The sequence below is a fragment of the Stegastes partitus genome, unplaced genomic scaffold (assembly GCF_000690725.1).
Source record: "Stegastes partitus isolate 25-593 unplaced genomic scaffold, Stegastes_partitus-1.0.2 Scaffold2414, whole genome shotgun sequence".
NCBI lineage: Eukaryota > Metazoa > Chordata > Actinopteri > Pomacentridae > Stegastes > Stegastes partitus.
In genome coordinates this window covers 1-8,344 of record NW_007580145.1, presented here as the reverse complement: position 1 = coordinate 8,344, position 8,344 = coordinate 1, and the positions used below count along the sequence as shown (strand labels likewise).

Genomic DNA, 8,344 nt, shown 5'->3' with positions numbered 1-8,344 from the left:
ATTTTTTAAAAGGCAAAAACAAGTGTTCAGGATTGTTGGCACGTAACAGGAAAGAAAAGGCAGAAAGCTATAACAAATCAGCGTTATTTTGAGCAGCTGTTTATATATCTTAAATTGTATGCTTCTGTACTTAAGTGTAATTAATTGGAGGTGTACCAAACTAAATTCTTTAGTCTTTGTTTTTCACAGAGACCAATAAAACAAAGTGTGACTAAACAACCATTAAAATCATGAGTCATCCTGGTGAAAAGCTCGCCACACCCAGTAGATTGTCTGTTCAATGCATTTCCTGCAGGACTTCAACTCACAATGAAAACTTCCAGATATTATTTGCAGTGAACTCAAAAGTCATTAAAACCTTGCTGTGGACGACATTCTGCTTCAGAGGCTCCAGCCGCTGTTGTAAACACTCATCCTGTAGATTGCAAACAGACAAACAAATAGAAAAGCTTCATGAACAGCAAGTGAGGCGACAGACTGCACATTCAATATGTTTCATCCCCACAAAGTGTAAAGTGCCTTTAAATAAAAAGGCCTTTCTTCTTCTTAATCCCTGTTCTTGTACTGACGTGTTCTATACTTCATTGTTCAATAGTTTATGTTAACTTTGTCACATGAATCTGTTTCTTTTATCCACTTTTACAGGAATCAGCTCAGATTATGTCAGAGGGCAACTTATTTCATCAAATATGTAAACAGTCAAGTTGCAGGTTGTTGTGTACGTGTTGACGAATGGCTGCTGTGATGTTGTGAGTCTTTTATAGTTAGTTGGTGTCGTTAACTCCAGTGAACACAACCACAAATCCTTTTGAATGCAAACCTGCACTACGGACACACTGTTTGGTGTTTGACCTTAGTTTTGTTCTGGTTCTGTTCCGGTTCTGTTCTGTGGATTTGTTTGCAGTGATTTGTTCATTTGTTTTCATGTTAAATTAAGATGAAACGTTTAATTAAAATGTTAAACAAAAGTAAGAATGCCTGCTTTTGTAACATAAAAATATACCAAATTAGGTCATGATTAGGCTTCTAATAAAAACACTAAATTCAAAAGGGTTTATCAACACACAAAGCATTCATATTTGCCAAGTTAGGCTCAAGTATGAGGCTACAGATGATAATAAATTAAGAACCGAAAGAGCCGGCTCTTCGAAAAGAGCCGAACTTCTCATCACTACAAGAAATGAGGAAATGCAGAAAAGGTAAAACTAACCAGCCTTATATCACAAACATGGCATTATTCTGTCTGACTGGTAACTTCGAGGAAAAGGTGTGACTGATACGTTCCTCAAGTTTTACTCATGAAGATACAAGAACGTTTGCTCTTGGGTTGTACAAACCATTTGTGCTCACTGTTATGAAAGAATTAAAATTTTTATGTCACGCCCTAAACCAAAGCAAGAAATGCAATGCCAGGAATGCTTCTCAGCCAGTTTGTCTCTTACAGCAGGTATCTTTCATAACGCAACTAAACTTTATGGTAACATGGATTCCCTGCTCCAGAGTCCAGTGTCTGAACACTGTAACCAAAAAGGAGCCATTCAAATGCATAAATGAGTTTCATCGAAAATACATTGAACTTCATTCTGAAAAAAGCCAAAACAACAACAACAACAAAAGAACTAACAGCAGGAAAAGCACATGCAGGATGAGCATCCTTTGACAATAATCTGTCACAGTCTTTAAATTCAGCATTTTGCATTGACGATCATGTTGATTGAAAAAAGGGAAACTTGGATGCTTTTCAATGAGTCCGATAGTGACTGCTCTCTACTTTGTTCTAAATGTTTTGCATGATCCCTTGAAGTATGAACTGATGTAATCTCTAATATCACATGCAATATTTACCACAATGTTGGAATTCACAAACCCTGTTGCATCTTGTGCTTAATTTTCCATTTTGTTTCACCAGAACTTAGGATTTTTTCTGTCATTGTGTTTGTCATGACTGACAGCAGCAGCGAGGACTCTGATCTGTGGTTTGATGTTCGTCACGAAGTCACGTTTTTGAAAAATGTATCAAGTTCGAGTCACGCCTCTGGACTTCATTCCATTCAAATAAGTAAAGACGACAATCGATGTGAGCTGTCACATGAAGTGAAAAGGTTTGCAGGATCCCACATGTGAACTGGACTCAAATAAAACATGGAAACTAGTTTAGAAGCCACCTACACCAGATAACACCAGATCATCTTGCTACATTTCATTTTGGGTAAGTGTAATTGTACACATTTATACATATATTCATATTGTGTTCATTGCTGTTTAATATTTGTGTATTTTGATATTTATTTGTTGCACCATATATTTTTAAAACGCCCCCTGCTGTGATGCTAAAACATGTGAATGCATTCCTATTCCATACCAATAATATATGTCACATATTATGTATTAATAGTCCAACAGCCTGTGGTAAGGTGTTGTGAAATCCTGCTTCACTGGCGTCTCTCGAACTCATATTGTACAGAAATTTGAAAAAGGCTTCACAAATTAAAATATCATCATTATTATTTTCTGTTTCAATATTGTGATATAAATCTATTGTTACTGCATATGAAGCATTTTTTGTTTCACTAGCATGAACTGCATGAACACACAATCATTTACAGGCATTTTGTTTTGTGGGTTTATTGTAATCATCATATTTGTATTTTCTTTTGTGTTTTTCTTTTTAAACAGTATTTTTATTGCACTTTTTCTACACATGGATGAAAATGACAAAAGAAAGAGGAGAAGAAAAAACCAAACAAGGAAACAAACAAACAGATAAACAGAAATCACAAAACACAGAGAAAATTGGGTGTACAAAGGCCAGCAGTATGCATCGTTACAATCCAACAAGCTTTCAGGGTTGAGGTGAGTGGCCCACTGTGGGCATGTTAGAGTGGTCGCCCGGCTGGGCAAGACGATCTATGAATGGTTGCCAGATTGTGTAAAATTTATGAGGATTGTCTGTCACACCGTATCGGATTTTCTCCATATGCAGTAAAGTGCTTAGGTCCGTTCGCCACGCCTTGAACTGAGGCGCAGTGTCCGATTTCCAGAGCCTTAGAATCAGTCTCTTAGCGATTACCATTCCATACATGACAGCACTCTGCACTGAGAGGCTGTGATTTTGGAGGGACATAGAATAGCCAAACAGCGCCATCTCTGGGTCAGGGATAAACATACAATCATACATTTCATAAAACCATTTGAATATTTCACACCAGAAGTTGTGTAGTTTTGGGCTGATCCAAAAAAGGTGGGCAAGAGAGCTCTCAGCAGATCTGCACCGGTCACACACGGTGGAGATTGTAGGATAAATTCTATTTAATTTAACTTTTCAGTAATCAAGCCTGTGCATCACCTTAAATTGAATTACCTGGTGTCTAGCATTAATGGAACAGGAACGAATTCAGCCCTCCCCCCAGACATCATTCTCATCAATGTGCAGTTCCAGCTCTTTTTCCCAGGCCTCTCTCAAAGTGCGTCCAAAAGCTAACGTGTTCATAAAATATTTTGACATAGTTTGAAACCAAACCTTTGTAGTCAGGTGGTCCCACGAGGAATGTGTAAACCATTTTTCCCTCGGGGAGGTTTTCATAACTAGGCATACACTGGCGGACATCTGATTTTCTGTATGGTCCTGCTGGCTTGTAAACCTCGCAGTTGTCGAACAAGTAGTTTCTGAGGCGTGTCCCCCAGTTCAAAATGTTTGTTTTAGTTTCAACAATTGGTCCTGCATCTGGTCAGACAAAATTGTGTGAAATTCATACTTCAGTTTAAGAATATTCCCTAGTGTGGAAGGGTTCGGAGAGGACTTATAGTTTCCAAATGTCTTTTTCAATCTCCAGAAGACTTTTTTTCTTTTCTTTTTTCATAGAGGTTTCAAAGATGATTATATGTCCTCTGGTTACAGCCTTAAAGGCCTCCCATAAGGTGGAGTCTGTGACCTCCAAGTTATCAGTCACCTCCAGAAACTCTCAAATCTGCTGTTTTCTGTGGTTAAGGTCAGGGACCAAAGACACTGGAGGGTGATCTGAAATTAGAATATTGTGATATGTGGCTGAAATTGCATTTGATGTCAAATTAGAGTCAGATAAGAAATAATCAATCCTTGAGTAAGAGTTATGTATCTCTGACAGAAATGAGTAATCCCTAACTGTAGGATGCTGAAGTCTCCAGATGTCAACAAGGTTCATGGAGGACATCAGGTTGTTTACGACAGTGGAGGCAGCAGAAGGCGACTGATTCATTTGAGATGATCTATCGAAAAAGTTATCAAGTACACAATTAAAGTCACCACCAACAATCACGTGTATCAGAGGGACTGACCAATAAATTAAATGTCTTGCTAAAGAAGTTTGGGTCGTCAAAGTTTGGGCCATATACATTCAGAAGTGTAACATGAAAGGAATAAATGCAGCCTGTTACCAGGCTATAGCTACCATTTGGGTCACTCACAGTAGAAATATGTCTGAATGGAATAGTTTTGCGAATCAGGATTGGCACACCACAGGCTTTGCTAGACAATGTGGACTGGAAAATCTGATTGGCCCAGCTCCATCTGAGCCACTTTTCCCTTGTGGGTTTGTTATGCATTTCCTGGAAAAATACAATATCAGCAGATACAGATTTTAAATGAGAGAAAACTTTTGCTTGTTTCAGCACATACCCCATACCACGAACATTCTAGCCAGTGAAAGTAATGCCACCACCTCTTTGAGAGGGACGAGGATGCATATACAATCAAAATGATGACAATGTATGCCCTGAACACACTCAATACGTGAACACAGAAAATAAAACAAGAGTCCAAACCAGAACACTGAGAACCTTGCCCCCCTCCCACCGACCCACCCTCCCAAACAAAGTGGGCACACATTCCCTAAAACTGCACAAAAAATAAAGCATTACTAACTACAATGTGACTGTGCTGTCACCAGTCCTGTCGCCTCCTCTCCATGTAGAAAAAAAACAACATTGGCAGTCATAATAGTTCAGTGCCACATACCAGCATCCAGTGTATGTGAAATGTACAGGGCAGTGTCTCTGCTTTGTTTTCATGCATGTCTGCTCAATTTGTGAGAGGTGGCGGCTGTAGTCTGAGTGAGCTTCTTCAACTTCAGCTCGACGGTTCCCCAGACTCACCAAAGATGCTTGGGTGGATGCTCGAGTGGCCTCCAACATGTCAAATCTCTCAGTCATCATTTTGTTCATGCTCCATATTGCCAGAAGAATGTTTGAAAGCTCTGTATCAGGGGTCGTCACATGATGCTAGTGATGCTGTAACTGCTGTAGAATGATCTGATAGCTTACATGGTAGCTGAACTTCGGACTCGTTAGATGCTTTGTCCAACTTTTTTCCGCAGTCTGTCTTTGGTTTAGTCGTCTCAAATCCAAATCAAAGTATGAGGACGAAAAATAAAAGTGACCAACCAAGAAAATATGAAGCAAATCACTGCGTAATTTAAAAGATGGAGAGAAGCTAAGCCAAAACACATCTACTCCATCTGGTACTTACTAGCGCCCCCTGTCATATTTGGATTTTCTCAGAAGTTCTTCATAGAAGTCAAAATTTTGTTTAACTACAGTTGCTTAACCTTAAAAAAGTATGTCTTAGGACATGGACTGTTCAGTCTGTTTAGCAGTACTATACATTACAACAGTACTACACTTAATTATTGAAAGCCTACTTGGCAGATTCAACAGTGTGTATTTGCACAAAATGATAGTCTTGTTTTTTTAAAGCAAAATCTAAAACACAAACAGAAACACACAAGACCACGATTTTAGTTGATTTTGATGCATTTTAATGCTCACAAGGATTCAAAGCTTAACTTAAAAACAGCAATGATCCTTGTACCTGTGAAAACCAACAACAAGTTTCATCTTTAATTTTGTAGATTCACCAGAAGACAAAATGGGTGTTGGATTGATGACATCAATTTTGCTGGTGCTGACAGGTGAGCTGAATGATGTTAAATTCACTGCCTGTTGACTGTCTTGTAAAACACAAAGAAAAAAACACACATTCCGAATAACAACACACACACACACACACACACACACACATTTTAATGGTTTGAACTTTTCCAATATTGCTTATTTGTGAACACTGACATTGTGTTGTACATTAAATAGGTGTACTGAGTTCACAATTATTAATAATTAACCAGATATCTGCACTGAGAAAACATGAATGTGACGCAACTATAGCTTAAAGCCAAGATGGACCCGTTTTAAAAAAGACTTTCTATCCCGTTGCAAAACCAGTGCCGAGGGAAGATGTTGTGACATCAATGGCAGAAGCAACAACCACAGGATCTATGACAACAGCTGCAACTGGAGGGATGGCAACAAGTGCCTCAGCAAGAACGGGAGGTTTGACGACAGCACGAGAGTCAACTACGACAACTGGTGGAACAACAACTGAAAATGTTCCCATCCCGGTTGTGGTTCTTGGACTAAATTATTTAAGACGGTTTAAAGATAACTTCAATGACAGGAACAGTTCACACTTCAAACTCATTGAGGGAGTAATCATTCATGACGTGAGTACATTATTATGAGGAGTTCTTTCAATGTTTCCCGTGGATTTTCATTTACAAGAAATGTATAAATGATGAAAGTTGTGTCTCCTTATTTCCCACAGTTTGACAACTTCTTCACGGCTCAATATGGCTTCCTCTTTGTTGGCACTTCTGTCAGACTGTTTCGGTAAGAGTTTCCATCGTGGTGTTTAACTCACTTTATTTGTATTGATCTAACTGTGTTTTCAAGTAGATTGTAACATACAAGACACATTTATATGTAGGCGTGAGTTTTCAGTGTTTACTGAGATGTGTGCATTCTTTGGATGCAGTCCGGTTCCAGGCAACGATGGCATGAACAACACTGCAGAAGAAGTCAGGCTTATGTTCGATAGTTCTGCGGCACCTGCACAGCTGCCAACTCCTGTAGCTGTTATGCAAACGCTGGTGGAGGCCGTGTCCGATCCCAACAACACCTTCATCGTTAGCATTCAACCTGAGTCCATCAGAGTACTTGGTGAGTAAAGCGCAGCTATAGCTATACACTTGACTTCAGTTGGTGTTCAATCAAGGAATACATAGTATCATTCACTTTGGAGTGTCCGTGTCAGGAGATAGCGCTTCTTTGTCTTTAGGCCACCACACCAGTGGCCTGTTTAATCAACAAATGAGCAGTTACTTGCTATGAATTTGGATTTGTAATGGAGGTTTGAATCTCAGCCCAACAGACCAAGCCTTGTTACATGTCTTGTTCCAGTCAAAGGTGGAGTGTAAAAGTGGTCTTCCTCCTGTCCACAGTAGCACTGCTCTTGCTTCCCATGTTATTGCTGAGACCTTTCCTGATCCGTGGGCGTGCTCACTCAGACAGTGGGCATCTCCGCGTTAGCTAGTAGAGAGTACTGCTGGGGTTTAGCTAGCAAGAGGCCACCGTGCCAAAGACTTGTGTGATGCCTGGTAGCCTGTGTTCAGCGTTGCTGTATTAAAGACAAGGTGTGAGGGATTAGGACCACGGTGCGACTATCTCAGAGGCATGTGTATCTGATCTGTCCCTGGGACTGACTTTGACATGCCATATGACGTGGCAGTTGACTAATATGGGGACATAAGGACAGGACAAATGCCCACTGAAGTCATTTGACTGATGGCACTGCACTCTGATGATGAAGAAACTTACCTAAAATGTGCCAGCCTGGTGTCCTGGTACAAACTATCCTCTGTCCTTACGAAATCTGCAGAACAGTGGAGGTAAAGACAAAAATGGGGATGGGGTTCGTGCTCAGGCAAGGCCACACCAATAAGTTAAACAAATGCTTGATGGGCCCACGATACTGGTGACTAAAATGGGACAGGGACATCCTTCATGTTTTGTCATCTACCTGTTTGTTCCGTCTAACCGCTGCAGAATCTACCTTACCTGGAGCATCAACAACCACAACTGCTGGATCAACAACAACAGGCGCACCGACTACAACTGGTGGTTCGACAGCAACTGGAGCGACTGACGTTCCCTCAGCATCTGTGCTTCTCCAAGCAACTCTAGAAGAAGCCTTTGTAGAAGAATTCACTGACAGAAACAGCACACAGTTTCGGAATCTGGAGGAAACCACCACACAATTCGTAAGTACAATGTTGAAAGCAGATTTTTTCAGTGGTTCCTGTGCTTTCTGCTGTTTTTCTTACAAAACCTACTCATACCTTGCTATGTGCTTGTCTCCCACAGTGCGATCAGATCTTCTTTGTTGAATTTGGCGACATTTTCATGGGCACTGTTGTCTTAAGGTTTAGGTAAGATATTCTGTTTTGTGGTCAGACTGACTTTCCTTGTCATGGTT

General features: G+C 40.1%; 1 long non-coding RNA gene across 2 annotated transcripts; it reads left to right on the top strand.

Moving 5' to 3' along the window:
- The first annotated feature begins 2,067 nt into the window (after positions 1-2,067).
- Positions 2,068-6,701, top strand: LOC103374960 (uncharacterized). 2 transcript variants are annotated; one of them, XR_521168.1, is made up of 4 exons: positions 2,068-2,209; positions 5,886-5,945; positions 6,256-6,533; positions 6,635-6,701. It is a non-coding gene; the product is annotated as an uncharacterized LOC103374960 (long non-coding RNA). The 2 variants fall into 2 exon arrangements; XR_521169.1 differs by lacking the exon at positions 2,068-2,209 and adding an exon at positions 2,729-2,853.
- Positions 6,702-8,344: the final 1,643 nt, after the last annotated feature.